Source organism: Tamandua tetradactyla, chromosome 11 (assembly GCF_023851605.1).
Source record: "Tamandua tetradactyla isolate mTamTet1 chromosome 11, mTamTet1.pri, whole genome shotgun sequence".
In the NCBI taxonomy this organism is placed as follows: domain Eukaryota; kingdom Metazoa; phylum Chordata; class Mammalia; order Pilosa; family Myrmecophagidae; genus Tamandua; species Tamandua tetradactyla.
This window is the reverse complement of record NC_135337.1, coordinates 10,532,861-10,551,836: the sequence shown is the minus strand read 5'-3', so window position 1 is coordinate 10,551,836 and position 18,976 is coordinate 10,532,861. Positions and strand designations below refer to the sequence as shown.

General features: G+C 40.4%; 1 protein-coding gene and 1 long non-coding RNA gene across 6 annotated transcripts in view; one reads left to right on the top strand and one right to left on the bottom strand.

Moving 5' to 3' along the window:
- Window positions 1-413: 413 nt before the first annotated feature.
- LOC143649864 (uncharacterized) lies at window positions 414-11,741 on the bottom strand. The gene is made up of 3 exons (XR_013159217.1): window positions 11,503-11,741; window positions 1,710-1,868; window positions 414-428 (listed from the first exon to the last, which is right to left on the bottom strand). It is a non-coding gene; the product is annotated as an uncharacterized LOC143649864 (long non-coding RNA).
- The window catches only part of RAP1A (RAP1A, member of RAS oncogene family), a 114,064-nt gene continuing 106,078 nt past the window's right edge, over window positions 10,991-18,976 (top strand). Inside the window, exons 1-2 of one of the 5 annotated variants that reach the window (XM_077119911.1) lie at window positions 11,085-11,103; window positions 18,212-18,305. The gene's annotated coding sequence lies outside the window, so the exon portion shown is untranslated. Of the gene's footprint in view, window positions 11,194-18,211; window positions 18,306-18,976 lie in introns of all 5 variants that reach the window. The other 4 variants (XM_077119914.1, XM_077119909.1, XM_077119912.1 and 1 more) reach the window with 4 other exon arrangements.

Sequence of the window (18,976 nt, the reverse complement as noted above, 5' to 3'; positions counted from 1 at the left end):
TTTTTTCTATGAATCTCTGTCTTATAGGACAACCAGTTGATAGATTATGCCAGACTGAATTCTCCATTTTTATAAAATGTTGCATGGAAGAGAAAAGGAGCAGCAGTAGCCTGAGCTCCCCAAATGCTTAGAATTCATTGATTAATTCACTGATGATTTGTTAAAGATGTTTCTTCCTAGGAATTAAGAAGAAATGGATGGGGTAGAAAGAAGGGTCCAAAGTGGCCACCAAGGTGGCCAGAAACCCAGGTGCTGTTACTGGCCAGTCTCTTGGCATAAGAAAAAAGGGAAATTGGCAACAGCATTGGACCGTGCTCTTCCGAGATCACGTTAACAGCCTCCTAGGTCACAGCTTTCACTTGCCCGGGATGCAGTTTCTTCAGGCAGTGCAGCTGGGGCCAGCAGGGCTCCTGATGCAAAAGGATTGACTGGTGAGAGAAAAGCAAAATAATCCCCACTAAGTTCTCATTATCTTAAAAATTAGAAATCATAATGAGAGGCTTCCAGAGCACGCCAAGCAGCAGGAGGGCACCTCGGATGGACGCCGTCCTCTACAAGGATGTCACTGTTGTCACCATGGGCAAGCTGAGTGCCCGACAGCCTTCGAGCAGTTTCCCTGAAAGCAGCAAAATTCACCAGGCACCCCAGGCATGGGGAAGCCACAATGAAGAAATGGTGAAGTGGCCCAGAAGAGAGGCTGACACCCTGAAGGGGATACTCAGCCTGCAGAGTATTTTCTTTCATTCTGTATTGTGTTCATTGTTCCTTAGAAACTGTCTCTGAACAGATTTAACTTCAGACAGTCTCAGAGTCTTTTAAATACTGTGCTAACTCAAGGCAGTCCATAGGTGAAATGCCCCCAAATGCTTCCTTCATTTCTATGGTTCTAAAACTGGATTCTCATTGTATTTCAGATTGAGGAACCTTTTAAGGGAAAAAGGTAGCTGGGGAATGCTTATGCCCCTGGCAATGTATAACTGTGAAAATACTCTTTCCACAGACCTGGAAATGGCTTCCAGTGTTTTGTCTCCAAATACTCCATCTCCTTACCAGCTCTGCATCACATCTTGGCACTGCCTGGCCCAGTAGTACAGCATCATCTCTTGATGCTGCGCCAGGAGCGTGCCGGGCAGCGCTCAGCACCATACAGGGAGTCTGCAGGGCACTCCAAGCTCCTTGCACCACGCTCCTACCAGAGCAAAGGAGGAGATTCTCAGGCAGCAAGTCACAGTGTTGTTATTATTACCCTGATGTGTAATAAATCTGCGTGCTGCAATAAATTAAGGCAAAGCTATGTTCTCACTTTACAGGCTGCCAATAGTTTTATTGGAACAGCTCAAATACGTGAGTTTTCCTTTTTAGGCAGAGCAGAGGAAGCTGTGAAATTTGAAAAGAAGAGAGAACAAAAGAATACTTCAGGGTAGTTTACAAGACAGGTATTGCACATGAGCAGGCTCGCAGAGAGAGCCAACACCTAACATTTTTGTGCTTAATGGTATTAGGGAACCACGAGCCCTTACTGTGCCCACAAGAACCCATTTGAATTCGCTTTCATATAGATTATCACTGCTGTGAGTTCTGCCACGCTGACCTTTCAGTGCCAGACTTACAGCGCTTTCTTTCAGTGATAAACCTGGGCTGATTATAAGATCACACATGGGTTCTGGAACTCATTAAAGTCAGCAAATGAGCATTAGTAAGATACTCACATAGGCTGGAATTGTGATAATCTGTCCATTTTAGCAATTATAGCTCAGACGGTGGTGAGAGGGGCTTTGAGAAACCCTACAATGCTCAGCAGGAGGATTATGATCCATTGCAGATGTCCATTTACTGGCTTTTCTTCTTTCACATCATGCACCTTTGTTCTGCAGGAGGCAAGGGAAGGGCTTAAGAAATGCTTCACCTGAACCCTTTGTCAAGTTCAAAGCCCCAATGAGGTCTTCTGCATACCTGTACCTTAATATGTGTGTGTGTGTGTGTGTGTGTACGCATATACATCGGGGCCGTCTTTGGAAGCCAGTTCTATTTCCAAGGCTCTGTTTTAGAATTCAGTCCTTACTTTTCCTACTGAAATATCATTCATTCAAGATTTCTTAACTCTCTAACTACAGAGCCTTCTTTCTGTCTTAGTTTGTCTCCAAATAGGCTCATACGTTATTTTCCCCCAAATGAGACTCACTGGGGGCTAGTGCTCTGCTTTGTACATGAGTGTATTTCCTGAACACTTATTAAGCTATTGAGCATATAGTTGATACTCAATATAAGGCTTCGAGTTCATTTTATGACCACCAACTCCAACCCCTAGTTCACTTCATCACTTTGCCCCACAAAACTATTCACTCCTCATGACCTTCCAATCTAAAATGACTGTCCTCCTACGTAATCTCCTTGACAAAATCCTAACACCTCACTTCCTCTTAAGCATACACTCCTTTGTATATGTCTTTCATTTAGTAGCAGCAAACGCTGAGATAGGAAATTCCATGCTCTGAATTTATTCTAACGTATTTTATTTTACTCTTTCATTCCCACTTCCTACCTCCTACCCCCCAATGCATTCTACCTCTGGGTAATCTATAAGCAAGCCTAATCAATAAAAACTCTGGAAAGGCTGAGGTCATGATTTCTGAATCTGGTTTGAATTTGGGATTTCCTCCCATGACTCAAAATTAACTATGTCAGTTTACTGGGGGTGTGTTTTCCACTTTCTGGTCTCAAACTAATATTTTTTTACACACAAAGCTTGGTATCTGGCTTAGCTGGCTATTAAAAGGAAAAGGAAATTCCCAACTCTTTTTCTGCCTTCCTGCAGTTCCTCCCTAAGACCCACACTCCTCGTTTTGTACACAGGAAAACTGGGAATCTGAGAGGTTAAGTAATTTGCCCAGGGTCACACAGATGATAAGCGGCAGGGCCAGAATTTGAACTCAGCATAATGTGACTCCAACGCCTACACGTTTAACCACATAGGGTTGCCAGATCAAATAAAAGTGATTCAATTAAACGTGAATTTCAGATAAATAAATTCCAAATATTGCATAGGACACATTTATACTAAAATCTTATTTGTCGTTTATCTGAAATTCAAATTTAACTGGGTGTCTTGTATTTTTATTGCTAAATCAGGCGACACTAACCATGCTACTTTGCCTGCTATAAATTCAGATATCCATGTTTTGAGGTTGCTCAAACTGTGGTCTACATATGTCCGTTTTGTTTCAGAATGAATGATGTTAATTTGTATCCCCAAAGCGAGGCCAAGCCGCCTGGGTTCCTTTATTCCCCCCATTTACAGAAGGCTTGGTTGGTCTGGTGACAGCCTCCTCCCTGATAGTGCAGCTAAGTACACACTTTCCTCTTCTGATAAGAAAAGACCTTGCTTACTGTTGGCACATTCGGTCCTCTTGCCTACATTGGATTCTCCGGTGGCCAGCTGTGTCCTGCCTGCTGCCCCTCCCTATCCAGCTTCCTTGCCACAGGAATCCCTGATCTTTTCTAAGAGTTGAGGAACTGCACAGTTGAGTAGCTGATTCCTTCCAAATGATAATGTTCACAGAAGGAAACGAAAAAAGAATGAGCTGGTTCGAGCTTAGCAGAAAAGGACCCTGCATATATAGTCTACTGTATAAAACATATAAACAAGCAATATGTACACCATCAACAATTCTTGATTATCTGTTTGTGTATTCCCCACTCTAATCTAGCTCTCATACAATGCACAACATGTACTTACCTATTTACCTTCTTTCACTGCTCAGATAATTTGAGCTGAAGAAATGGTAATGGCTTTTAATGGCCACTAAAAGGAAAACGCATTGTCCCGTGATCACACAAGGCATAAAAGAGCAAAAGTAAAGGTCTTTGGAATTAGATGATAGTTTTCATCTTTTAATAATGTGGATAGATGAAAAGTGATCATCCACACATCAGATTATTTACAGAATTACTTCTATAGTCAATATTTTAAAAACCATTCAAGTACATAAATTTTTTTGAATCCAGAATGAATTCATAATGATAGATAATATTTATTCTAATAGAAAAATAACATTATATTGTTATTATGTGCCAGGTTCCATGAAGAACAATTTACATTTTTATCAAAACCCTATGGAATTATGTAATAATAGTAACACCACCTTGCAGAAAAGAAAACTGAGGCTGCAACAGGTTAACCAATTTGCCCAAGGTCACACACAGTTGGTAAGTGGTAGAACCTGCCTTTACACCTATGAGGATACATACTTAACTGCTGCAAAAAATGATTCCACATCATAAGATCAGCATGGCTGCTTTGCAGGATAGAAGCAGTTAAAAAAAAAAAAAAATTCTGTTGCTGACTCTTTCATGCCCTCTCACTCTCTTTGTGTGCATGCGTGAGTTCCTGATACATTTATCAAGAACCTATTATATGCCTGTACTTCTCTGGGTTCTGGAAATACAGTAGTGAACAAAACAGAAAAAGTCCCTGCCCTAAAGGAACTTACATTTTAAATCATCCACTATTTTCATACCCAAAGATCCGGTTTCCAATTGGTGGCCTTGCCACTTAATAGCTCTGTGTTTTTGTGCAATTCCTTTAATCCCTTTCAGCAAATCTTCCTCTCTGCAAAATAGACTAATAATACCTACATTAACGACATTCTCATTAGGATTAAATTACACACTGCAGAATCATTTGAAAATAGTAAAATGATATACCAGTGCCAGGCCATATTTTTACCATGTGTCTGTCTGTCTTAAAGGCAAGTACCATGTCTTTCCTAAGTTTGTATCCTCAGCAGCAAGCATAAGTGTTTGGCATGTTGCCATTCCTTAGTTAAGGTTTGTTAAATAAATGTCTGTGATATCCTATATGGGGTAAGGTAGGTTTTGTTTGAAACATTGTTCCTGCTCTCCAAATCCTTAAAACCACTGCACCAACAGGAAAAGTACCTTCGAGAGCCTTTTGTTGTTGTCGTTGTGATCCTTGGGTTACAGATTTCTAAGACTTCCAGCTTTAAAGATACATTTTCCAAGCATTTATTAGATGGAAGTCTCTTTTTATTGATTTGTGTCATACTCAGAATGCTCCTTTAAAGGCCTTTGCCATAAATTGACCCTCGAGTAGCTATGCTGGCCGGGCCAGTTCTAAGCATACCCACGCTCTCTAGGATTACAAGCTACAACTGAGTTGTAAAAGTACTTAAGTTTGGGAAGCATTTGGAAGAAATTCTCAGGAAACAACATGAAAGAAATATAATTAGTTTGTTTTTCTTCAAAAATTTGAATTCCACATTAGGAAAGTTTTTTTCCTGTGTATAAAGATGTTCTCTTTGAGGATTAGTGATGTTACTATTAAGAGTTAAGACAAGGGCGGGAATGCTCTTTAGATTCATGGAAGTGCATAACACAATTCAGTGGTTATTTGAGGGAACCTTTAATACATAAGTTGTAAAACTGGCATAAGTACGGGCACTAATATAATTTAGACACAGCAACTTTCAAGGAGTGATATTTAATAATAGGTGTAAAATGACTACAGAGGATATACCACAAGGCAATATGTAAGTGCCACAGACGAGGTACAAACAGCCTGGAGGATTTCAGAGGAGGGGAAATATCAGAAAAGGCTCCAAACAGGAAATGCAATGAGACAGGTGGTCAAGAATTTCTATAGATTTTATGTCTGGTAGAGGAGGTTGGAGATGTTTATTCCAAGCAGATGGACAGTTTAGGCAAAAGAATTGGCTTCCTTGTAAAAAGCTGTTAGGAATTAGGTCAAGTAGTTTAATTTGACTTCAGAACTAACTCTACATATGTAGTGGCATAGTGAAAGGTAAGGCTGGAGAAGTGGGATGAGACATATACCTGGGTAAGTTAAGATTAAGAAATTTGTCCTTAAGATGTCAGGGAACTGATAATTTTTAAAATAGGGTGGAATCATGATCTGGCCACTATTCTAAGCAGATAATTCTAGCAAGAACGCAAGATGGGCTGAAGGTACATCAGTCAGAGAAACAGAACCTATAGGGTATATACATAGAGAGATTTATTTTAAGGAATTAGTTCATCTGATTGTGAGGGCTGGTAAGTCCAAAATTTGTAGGGCAGGCCAGCTGGCTGGAATTTCTAGCAAGGGTGATATTGACATCTTAAGTCCAAAAGGCTGGAAACTCAGAGAGAAGCTGATACTATAGTCTTGAGGCAGTTTTTTTTTTTTTCCTCTGAAAACTTAATTTCTTTATTGGTAAGGTCTTCAACTAATTGAATGAGGCCTACCCACAGTATTGAGGTTAATTTTGTTTACTTAAAGTCAACCCATTGGGGATGCTAATCACATCGACAAAATACCTAACAACATGTAGGCCTGTGTTTTGACCAAATAATTGGACACCAAAATCTAGCCAAGCTGACACATAAAATTAACCATCAATAGGGTGCATGGGTGGTTAAGGGTAGAATGCTCGCCTTCCATGTAGGAGACCGGATTCAATTCCCCAGCCATACACACCACCCCCGCTCCAACCCAAAAAATTAATAAATAAGTAAAATAACCATCCATGAAGGAAAATCAACTAAGCAGGAGACCAAATAGGAGATTACAGCAAAATTCCAAACTCGTGGCCCTCACTGATCTAGGGTGTTGGCAACGGAGAGAGAGACGAGAGGGCAGATGGAAGAAACATTGTGTAGGAAGCTTGTATACCTGCATTCTCTGCTGTCCAATACAGTTGCCCCTTGCTACATGTGTGGCTATTTAAATTAATGAAAAGTAAATCAAATGAAAAATTCAGTTCCTCAGTCATATCAGCCACACTTCACGTCCTCAGTGGCCACATCTGTCTGCTATATTGGACTATACAGAAAAAGAATACCTCCATCATGTCAGAATGTTCACTACACTTTGAAGACTGATGTAGGGAAAATGGCAGTACTATGGGCAGAAAAGGGGAAGTCAAGAAGAGGAGGAGCTGGTTTTAGGAGGAACTATACTGTTAAGTTTATTTCAAACAACCAACAAAATAAAGGGTTTACATGATGCATGGGTATCCACGGTGAAAGGAAGGTAAAGCAAAGCACCAATGGGTTCTCCCAAAGCTTTAACAATGGACCCGGCAGTATCCAGTTGGCTTACTGCCTTCTTGGGCTCAGTTTCTCCCCAACTTTTTCAGCTCCTTGAAGATTGTGAGTGGACAATCTGGCCCCTTAACCTATCCCAGGACAATGGTTGACATATACTGGCAGAAGGGCCAAAGGGCTTGATTGATTCCCCAGTTTCCAGGTGCCTGCCTGAAGCTCTTTTCTCACAGATACCTTGTACTTTAGTTTCTTCTCCCCCAACTGCCTCACTCACCCTTTCTCAGGCTTAAGCCTTGGAAAGTCCCCTTGCCCTCACTTATTTGATTACTTCCTCTCAAACTATTTCTTCCCACAGGGATTGCCAAATCATTGACTCCCCCCCACTTTTTTCTTAATTGATAAATCTTCACACACATAGTTGATACATGGTGTACGATCAATGGCTCACAATATCATCATATAGTTCTGTATTCACACCAGGATCATTCTTTTGAACATTTGCATCACTCCAGAAAAAGAAATAAAAAGAAAAAAGAAAAAACTCATACAGCCCATTACCCTTACCCCTCCCTCTCATTGACCACTAGTATTTTGATCTACCCAATTTATTTTACCCTTTACCTCCCTATTATTTATTTGTGTTTTTATCCATAATTTTTTACTCATCTGTCCATACCCTGGACCAAAGAGGTATCAGACACAAGGTTTACACAATCACACGGTCACATTAGATAAGACAAGATCTAGTTACATAAGATATAACTTTTGTCTTTATACAATCATCTTCAAGAATCTAGGCTACTAGAACACAGCTTTACATTTTCAGGTACTTCCTTCCCTCTAGTCACTCCAATACACCATAAACTGAAAAGAGATAACTATATAACACATAAGAATAACCTCCAGGATAATCTCTCTACTCCGTTTGAAATCTCTCAGCCACTGAAACTTTATTTTGTCTTATTTCTCTCTTGCCCCTTTTGGTCAAGAAGGCTTTCTCAATCCCATGATGCCAGGTCCCAGTGAATCCCGGGATTTCTGTCCCATTTTGTCAGGGAGAATTACATCTCTGGGAGTCATGTCCATGTAGTGGGGAGACCTGCTGAGTTGCCTTAGAGAGAAGGAGGCCACATCTGAGCAACAAAAGAGGTTCTCTGTGGGTGACTCTTAGGCATAATTTGAAGTAGGCTTAGCCTATCCTTTGCAGGAATAAGTTTCATAGAAGTGAACCCCAAGATTGAGGACTCGGCCTATTGATTTGGTTGTCCCCATTGTTTGCAAGAATATCAGGAATTCTCCAAATGGGAAAGTTGAATATTTCCTCCTTTTTCCCCAGTCCCCCAAGGGGACCCTGCAAATATTTCTTTATTCACTGCCCAAATCACTCTGGACCTCACCATATTTTTACTTGCCCTCTCTTCTCTTCAGGCTTAGATTTCTAGGTCCATCACTATAATCACTCCTTTGCATATACTCCACCCCCTCACTGACTTTCATCTGCAAAACCCAGCCCAGGTCCAGTCAAGCTCTCCTCCTACCCCCTAAGAATTGGAATGTGGCTGGAGAAAAATCACTCAACCTTGATGAGTGTTCTCACTTTAAATTCAGGACCCTGAACTCAAGATGGCACTTTGTATTTTCTGCACTACACTTCTGTAGTCACTCTTCCACTCTTCAAACAGATTAGTCCTTACCTTCTATCTCCTTAAATAGTCAAATGCCCCTCCTCCTTCAGTTTTTTTTTTAATTGCAGAGCAAAGGAAAGTAGACAAACCAAATTCCCAGCATCAAGCCTATAGAAAGAGCCAAGATAAAAGCAGTCAATGCTAACTAGAAAAAAGTGCACAAAACGTGTGCCTGCATGTGTGAGTGTGTAACAGTTAGAAAAGGTTTTGCTTCCTCCAGGCTGATGTGACCACCAAGGCACTTAGCTCGGCAGGTAGAGCCAAGGCTGGATTTTTCAGCTCTCACTTTTCTCCTTCTGCTCTGCAATGGCCCTGAGTATGCCACCACCAAATATACTGCCCACCAAATATATTGACTGATTTACCCGCATCTGTACCCTATACTTTGCCTTCTTTCTTAAAACACTGTGTCCTTGCTGCTATCTCAGGCCAACTCCTTCATTTCTGTGCTAGGCTCCATTACTTCTCACCTACCCAAAGACAACTTTTTTCCAAGTGCCTCCAGTCTTCTTCATCATGACTCTGAAGAATCATTCCAGCACACCAACATGAGGAAACATTTTCCATTTTAAAATACCCTCCCTTGATCCCGAGTACCCCTCTGGCTACTGTCTCATTTCTCAGTCCCTCTCTGAACAAAGCTCCTCAAGAATTGTTTATACACCCTCTCTTCCTCACTTCCTATTCTCCCATTAACTCACTTGAATCAGACTTTCTCCCTTGTGACTCCATTGAAATTGCTCTTGTCAAGGTCATCAGCAATTTTCATCAGACCAAATCCAGTATTCAAATTCTCATCTTACTTATTTCAGCAATATCTGATAGGCTCCATCACTCCCGATTTTCGACACCCCACCCTCTGGTGAGAGCGGGGAGGGAGGTTCCTCCCTAACTTGTATCTCCTTCTCTGAGTCTACTTAGGTGTTGGAGTACTTAGGGCTCAATCTTGGTCCTGGATCTAAGGCTTAAAAAGTTCCTATGGGCTGACTGAATCCCAAATTTATATTTCCAGACTTATACATTCAGTTGTTTAGTCAACATCAACATCTCCACTTGGATGTAGATTAGACATCTTAAAAGTAGTGTGTGCAAACAGAACTCTTGATTTTCCCCACTCCAAATTCACTCCTTCTGGAGTCTTCCCCATCCCATTAAATGGGTCCACCACTAATCCAATCATTCAGGCCCTGAAATAAATGATCTTCTTTTCCTTCATATACTTGTCCTCAAATCCACTCCAATTCAAACAATGTATCTGAATACGCCCTCTTCTCACCCTTTTCACTGCTACAATCCTAGTCTAAGCTACCGCCAACAGCCTGCTTACTGGTGTCCCTGCATACCCTTGTGTTTCCTTATTTATTTTCCACACTTCGGCAAGAGTAACTTTTTGAATCAGGCGTGGTCACGCCCCTACCCACCCTCCCATGGTTTCCCATGGCTCTCACAAGGGCCCAGAAGGCTCCACAGATCTGGAGCCTGCAGCATAGCTCCCCTGACTGCTCAGCCAGCCTGGCACATGGCGGGACCTGCATGTGCTAGGCCTGTTCTCACCGGGCTCAGACCGAGATGCTCTCGCATGCAAAGGACGTCTCCCGCTCCCCAGCACACGTCCCCCCCCCCCCCCCCAAGGTTTTCGCTAGGCTCTTTCCTTCATATCATGTGTGTCTGTGCTCAACGAACTCCTCTGAGAGGCAATATACGACCAGCTACGAACCATCGCATCCTTTGCATTATTTTTCTTCTTATGTTATCACTCCCTGAAATTTTTGTTTGTTGCCGGTTTCCCATCTCTCACTCCACTGGAATGCAACCACGAGGGGAGGACCTTTGCCTTGTCTATGGCTTTATCTCTGGCACCTATGACAGTGCCTGGCACACAGTTGGTGCTTAATTAATACTCGCTGAATGGATGCGTCCCCTCCCAAACTCTAAGTCCTCCTGAATCCTCAGACCCGTCCTCATTTCATTTCCCGCGTTACTTCCCACTCCCACTCCGCCCTCCGCAAGGCCTCGAGTCCTGACTCCTTCTCCAACGTTCTCAGCCCTCAGCACCCCTCCCAGTGCGGCTCCTTTAAGTGGATTCCGGAACGTAAGGTGGGAGGCGGGACCCGGACCGAGACCCGACCGACGCCCGGTCGACGCGGACTAGAAGGGGCGGGGCGGGAAGGGGGCGGGGCCTGCGTGCTGCGTGCGTGCGCGTTCTGGAGGCGCTGCCGCCACCGCTCCCGAGGCCGCCGCCGCCGCTGCCGCCGCGCAGAGCCGGAGCAGGATCCGTGGCCGAGAGGAGGGAGGAGGAGGAGGAGGAGGAGGAGGAGGAGGAGGAGGTGGAGGAGGCGCCGGACCGGGGGGGGTGAGTGAGGGGCGGGGAGCCCGAGTCGTTCCCAGAGAGAACTGGGGGCGCGGGTCCGCCAAGCCGGGCGTGGAGCGGCTGATGTCGCCGGTCAGTCCTCTGGTTCCCTCTTCTTCCCCCGCGTTCCCTCCGTGTCCGGGGCGGCGGCCCGGGGGCCTGGCGGGAGGGAGGGGCCGGGACTCGGGAGGGCCGGCTGCCGCCACCAGGGTAAGAGCCAGCCACGCCCGCGGACCGAGCAGGTCTGTGGCTGGGCCTGCGGGAGACGGACGGGAGGGGCCGGGCCGGGTGTGGGAGAGAAAGAGGACATTGTGTCCCCCACCGTCCAGCTCCCCGAGGTGTCATGGCACAAGCCCATTTCCTTCACATTTCCACGGACTCGGTGCCCTCGCCTCTCAGTACCTGAGATGTGTGGAAGATTGGAGAGCGCTGCCTTTTTCTTCCCCTTGTATGTCCCCAGATTAGGGTCAGATCTTCCTTGAAACCCAGCTCTCGGTTTGGGGATCACGCGAGGAGGGGCTTTGAGGCTTGGGTAAATTTCCTGCCCTTCCTGCCCTGGTAGAGAGCCGCGGGCAGAGTGGAGCGTCGTCCGTGTGTGCTCACTTCTGTCAAGGTTCAGGAGCTCCCTTTCCTTCCGAGTGGCCTTTATTTCCCCAGCAGATACGGCTGACATCCCTGCATCCCACTCCACCCCCCGGCCCCCGGCCCCCGGCCCCTTTCCCGCTCTCTTTCCCCAGTCTTTTCCCTAGCATGCCAAATGTTCGCCTTTTCAGCTTTGCTTTTCCTGCTGCTTCTCTGAATTTTTGTCAGGGAAGAGGTCACGGTGTAATTCTCATCTTCCATCAAACTGGAAGACAAACTGGCTGTCGCCCGCTCCCTCACTCAGGAAGTTAAGGGCAGTGTCTTCCGCGGAATTGTGTAATTTACTGCTGGGGGGAAAAGGTGAGAGGAAGACACTTGTGCCTAAAAAGCAGGGTCTCCTCACCGGGTTAAGAACTGGAGTTTAGGTGACCTTTTGACCTCTTAGAAAAAGAAGTAGGGTTGTGGAGTAATGTATTCGTTTTTTTGGAGGGAAGGTCGTTTTGTCATCGCTCTGAGGGGAGGAGGGTATAAGAAGTGTAAGGAAATAGCTGGACTGGAGGTTAGTGGGTCACAGTCTTACCGGCGGCCACTGCATTCCACTGCCAGGGCGGTGGGTGTCGATTCTTTCTGTTTTCATCATGCTAAGAGTTAAGTATCAGCTTGAAGTTCATGCCTTCAAAAGCATGCTGAAGGGCAGTCTTAGAAGAGGTGCTGCTGGAAACAGGATTTGGAAACTTTCTTTGGGTTTCCTGTCAATGTGTGGGGGTGGGTATGCGCATGTGTAGTTTTTTTTTTCGTTTGATGTAATTGATACCTGTGATATTTTGACTTGATAAGCACTAATTTCAAGCCCTGGACTTCATTTGTGTCTTTATTATACTTCTCTTTAACACTTTCTGTTTTGAAATTATATTTGTGGTTGGTTGATGTTCTTTTTAGTTTTGTTTCTTGGACGGTTTGAATTATATTCTGCTTCAAAGTACAATTATATTGTAGTATTAAGATGTTGAGGATCACACAGTGCCTGGTTCATCGTAGGCACTTGGTATTTGTTGAATGAATTAATTACAAAGATGTGTCTAGGAATTACGTACCTTCTGTCCTTTTGAGAGGTAGCTTATGTTAGCGTAAAATTGCATTTCACTTCCAGTATATAGAAGAGTAATTTTTTAAAAAATTTTTTATTGACAAATCTTCACACACATAGTCCATACATGGTATACAATCAGTGGCTCACAGTATCATCAGATAGTTGTGTATTCATCACCATGATTATTTTTAGAACATTTGCATCACTCCAGAAAAAGTAATAAAAAGAAAAACCCATACATCCCATGCTCTCCTTACCCCTTCTTCTCATTGACCACTTGTATTTCCACCTACCCAATTTATTTAACCCTTTATCCCCCCCACTATTTTTTTATCCATATTTTGTTTACTTATCTGTCCATACCCTGGATAAAAGGAGCGTGAAAGAGTAATTCTTAACTTTTTCTAGGCCACCAACACCTTTGAGAATATGATGAGAGATATGGACTATTTCCCTAGAAAAAAATTATAGGAGTTTATGCACAAAATTTTGCATTCAGTTTCAGGAACCTTCAGAATCAAACCATGAACCCTTAAAAGTAAACTGGAACCCCTGAGCATTATTCAGTTCCACATTAGAACTGTTCAAAAGCCTTTGCTTTCTGTTCAGTTTCAAGAATGACTGTGTTCAAGCTTACAGACTAAACTTTGTATGTTTGGGAACAAGACTTAAGAGTGATTGTTGTAACAATTTTATGGAGAAAATGTTCTCATTAATAGCTATTACCGGTCAGTTTTAAACTAATACACTGGTAGCTTTCATGTGAAATACGATTGTTCTGACCATTTTTAAAGCTTAAAATCATAATCATGACTGACTTATAATTTTTATTGTACAGACCACTTCATAGCAATATAATTAGCACTTGAAAATGTTCACAAATCAAATTTATTAACTTTTCCTCTTCCAAACTTGTTCATATGTGTGGTTTTTTTGGGTAGTTGATAATTATTGTATCAACCTGCAGTATTAGGAGAGACAGTATAAAAAGTAAATAACAGATACCTCAGGTGATAAGTGCTATGGAGAAGAGCAAAGTTAAGTGATGAGATAGAAACAGTGGCACAGAAGATAGGGAAGACGTGGGACTGGAGCCGACGCCTGAAAAAAGTGAGGAATCTGTACTTTCTTGGAGAAGGTTATAACAGGAACACTGAAAGTGCAAGAACCCCAGAGTGTACGTGGCCTTTTGAAGATAGCTAGGAGGCCAGTGTGGGTGGAGGACAGTAAGCAAGAAGGCAAATGAGAAGGGTTGAGGCTAGAAAAGTAGTTGGGACCATTATAAGGCCTTGGAGGCCACGTTAAGTACAGTGGTTTTACACTGAATGAAATTGGGAAGGTGTTGGAGAGTTTGGAGTAGGAGAGACTTTTCTATTGGCTTAAGTTGGTGAGCGAGCATCATTCTGGCTGCTGTTTGTAAAATCAACTTGGTGATAGGGGCAGGTGGAAGTAGGAAGACCAATTAAGAGGTTAATTTTCATATTTTCCATTTTTAACCTTTTTCAGTGGCTGCAGAATAGTCCATCTTCCTGCTGTGGACATGTCCCACCACCCCTGCAAGTATAGTTAAATGCGTGGAATGACGTTTTCTTTCTTTTGAAGTATTTCCTTGGGATTGATTTCCAGAAAATGGACTACTGGATCAAAGTATATAAATATGCTTGTGTTTTTGGTATATTTGAATTGTCTTCAAAGAACAGGTTGTACCAATTAAAGTGACAGCCACAGTTGAGTTTGTGTTTCATAGCAATGCCACTTGCATTTGGTAATATTAGTTAACATTAAAGAAATGATTTGACTTATAAAAATATGAGACCTTTTAGATTGTTAGATTGCATTTTCATTCACTCACATTTAGAGTTTGTAAGTATAGCTCACCTCACTTGTTAACCTTTAACAACTGGGTGTTAATTTGGGGAGAATACAGAAATGAATAAGGCAGGGTCTCTGCCCTCAGGGAGTTTTACATTTTGTCATAATTTGTAATCTAATAGTTAACTCCAGATCTTGACAATATTTATTGTTACCTGTGACTTTTTTAGTGGGTAATTGATGATCTTTTATATAAAATAGGCATTCCAGTCAGGAATCCAATTTTTTCTTTTCTTTTTTTACTACAGAAGAATTTTTTAAAGGTATCTGTAATTTTCTGAATTTCAGTTTTGTATGTTGTCTTTAGAATCATATAACTTTGAGAGGCTCATTATGCAAGTAGTACTTAGTTTGAGGAATCTGTACAGTGTAATTTTTAAGTTGTTGTAGTTCTCTATCCAAAACACGGAGGCTATTGTTACTTTTAAATGATGTTAACATTTAATCTTTGAACCTTTCTTTAGTTGAGAGTAGAGGATGATACCAGTCTGTTTTACAGAAAATTTTACGCTCTAAGGGCTTTGCTCAACATTCCTGGTTCTGAAATTCAGGTGGTTCAATTTGGCATGAGCAGAGAACTTTGTCAGCTGTAAAGTGAATGAGTTGAACTGAATGAATTCTCTTAAAGTACCTAGCACTGTATTTGGCATGGGCTAGGGACCAGCAAATGTTCATTGAATCTCAGATAACCTCTAAGCTCTGGTTCTAAAATTCTCTTATTTTAGATTTCAATAAAATAACTCCACTAAGCATTTATATCTTAATGTTGTGCTGGCTTTAAAATTGTGAGCATAAACTTTCTCCTAATGTTTTTTTTTTAAATTAATCTCATCAAATTAAAAAAGCTTCAGTGTATTTCCAAGTGTCTCCTGCTCATTTTTATGTCATGTATTGCTATGTGACAAAGCCAAATTCATGTCTTGTGGAAAAGATTAGTGTTAAAAATATTTACGCTTTCAAATGTTGCTAAGAATAGACATACAAAGTATCTGTTTTCCCCCCTTTGAATGCATGAAATTTGGAGATTACTGGTGGTGTGTTTATGGGCTTTTCAGCCTTTCATAAGCAGAGATAGTATTGGTCCATTCACATTTTGAATTTTTGTGATAGTGATTCTGGGTTTGCACTGAATGATTCACACCTTCCCTGTCAATTCTCTTGGCACAGCTTTGAGGTGACTGGTTAAGAGTGCGGTTTGTTTCAAATGAGTATTGAACTCTGTAAGCTTAGCTTTATGTGTTATCATGATGTTCTCATCAACAGAACCGTTCAACAGAGATCTATGCCATGCTCTCATTTCCGCTTACAAATAGGCCTTGTAGAGCTAGAAGGTACGTATGCACACACACACACACACACCAGTAAAAAAGGGAAATTGTTTATGATTATTAAGCTGGAGGTGAAACAGGAAATAGTATGCTTTTATAAGTGGTCTAAAATAATCATTTTAAAATAATTTTCAGAAGTACACAGTACATTTAATAATGGAGGATTAAATATGTTCTATGAAATTACCTTCAACCATTAAATGAGCTAATAGCTTTTATCTCTTTTATGGCCCTAATGACTTAATTATTTAGGCTCCATAAATTTAGAAATTTTCCTGGGGAAAAAATTCTTTGTAATCACTCTAAATCCTTGATTTCCTTGTAAATCACTATTGTATTAGTTAAAACCTGAAGCAGCTTACTTTGAATTCAGAGTATATCCCAATAACATATCGCTCGTTCTTGGTTTATTGAAATACTAAGTTGTACCCATTTATTCTGGTGGTAAAAGATAGTTCTGCTCAGGATGGGTTTGTGGTTCGGAGACAAAGCTATTAAAGTAAGAAACAAAGAACCAGGCACAACGGTTTCTTTGGACAAGTCCTGAATGCAGTTTGTAAGATTGTAAGTTAGTAGTAGGAAATCCTCTCTTATTGCAGTCTTATTTCAGATCTGTTGGATGTGTAATCTGGGGAGTAAATGCATTCATGGCATTTTCAAAGATATTTTAAAAATTCATCTATGAATAAGATCATTCTCGTGTAAACAAGTTGACAGTATTGTAGAACATTAAGCAAGCAACAACAAATTTAATAATTTTAGCAGTTGAAATTTAACACTCAGTTTTAGATTTTATGTAATTTATAATATCTAGTTCAAATCCATTGATGCTTTAGGAACTACCTTTTAAAATCCATTTTGTACTTGTGAAAATATTACATGATTTCATTAAAATGTTTCAGTTTGAGCAAAAGTTTTGAGTGACCCAGTATATTACATTTTTTTTGATGGAAACAGATGTAAAGGTATAGTTTCTGCTTTAAGGAATTTATACTCTAGTAATTTATATTTGTCAGAGCCTGACATATGTTTTAAAAATAAATGTTGTAATGTCATGGTAGAGCAGAAATAGAATGATATTCCTTTTCTAAATAAAATCAGTGTCAGTATTTTAAACTCTCAGTTGTTCTGCAGCTATTTGTGTCTTATTTTCAAACAATTTTTTAGCATTAGAGGAAGCCATAGTTTCCCAACTGTTTAAAATACAGTGTAGTAAAAATTATTTGCTGTACTGCTTATTTTACTCCAGTCCAAGACCTTTTTTATTTGTAAATTATTGTCCTCTCTACATATCACATTGTAGGGAAGTTGTTTTCCTGTTAACAGTTTTAATTCTGTGTCTAACATGAGGGTTTTTTGTTGAACAGCTTGTTAATATTTTGTCCTCACTGACTAAAATGCTTCTAAGGTTAGCTATACGTTAGGACAGAAATATGCATATAGGCAAAATGCATTGGTGTGCATTTTTAATTTCTAGAGATTGTTGATACCTTGCCAGCTTAATTTACAAGCTCCTCCCCACTACCACCAACTATGATGTGCTTATGAGACAACAAATTATAGTTAGTTTGCAAAATATAAAATAGTTTTTCTGGTTTTTCCTCTGCGTGTTTTGAGTTAGATTAATTGAATATTTATTATTCTCGATAGACATAAACAATAAAACCATTCATTTAACTGTGATGCTTTCTGTTGGAGCATTTGCTGACTTTTAGATAATGAGTCTTATATAGTTTCATGAGTATTACTGAATCTGAGGCAGTATTTCTTATACAGTCAAGTCTGATGTTTCCTTTGCACTGAAAATAGTGTCTAATCGCAGTACTATGCCCTTGTTAGGTTCAGGATCATTTAGCAGTGGTTATAACTGCTAAATATTTTTTCTGTCAAAGTAATTCATGTTCCACTGTTGTAAATTTACAAACTAACACAAGTGTAAAGAAGTAACTGAAAATCTACCATTATCTCACTATGCAGAGATAGTTATTACTAACATTTTAATGTACATTCTTCCAGTTCTCTCCTTGCATGTACAGAGATTTTTTATTTTTATAAAATTGGAATTATACTTCATATATAGTTTTAATCCTACTCTTTACTCTGAACAGGATGTTGGTGTCTTAAAGTGGGACTTTTAAGTTGATTCTTATATTACTATTTTAAATAACGCTGTGGCAAACATTTTTGTACATTTATCTTTGATTGCATCTTTGTTTTTTGTTTTTTTTTCTTTCTTTAGGATAGATTCCCAGAAGTGGGATAACTGGATCAGAGGGTGGTTACCCTGTGTATAACAGTGTGTGTCTCACAGCACCTTCAATGGCATTGAGTAGGTCAGTTTTTAAAATCTTTGCCAATTTGATAGTATGTTATGTTCATTGGGTGGTAATTACAAAATCCTCATATTATTAATAATTTGTAAAACCATCATAGGTTTACATGTCCAGAATGTTGATTGGAATGAATTTCTTTTAAAAGAAATTTTTTTAAAAATTAGGTAAAGGTAATCTTTGTGGCAAAAATTTCTTGTTTGGTTGTTAAGCAGCTTAGAATGTTGAAGACATTGAAATATGGAGCAATGAAAGTAGGAAATTGAAGTGTTATGATACCTAGGAAAAAACTACTTTTACTTCTCCTGTTCCCTCCCTTTCTCCTTCATTTTCCCACTTTAAAAAAAAAATGAGTTAGCATATCCATTCCTAGTCATTCTAGTACTTGGTTCTACTCTACTTATACTTTTAGTTGGTTGGATAATATGTAAGCAAGTTAGCCTAAAGATTGATATTAATATATTTTTTCTACTGATAAGTAAACTCACATAAACTTGCATTACTTGCTTGCTGTTTTCTTTTAATATTACCAGCTGAAAAAAGAAGCAACCCCTTGTTTTAAAAAAATAAATACATGTTCGTAATACTTCCAAGACATTTATATATTTTAAACCATTGAGATGTTGCACCTTTATTAATGTTTGTTTTAGTTTTCAAAACTCAAAAATAAACCT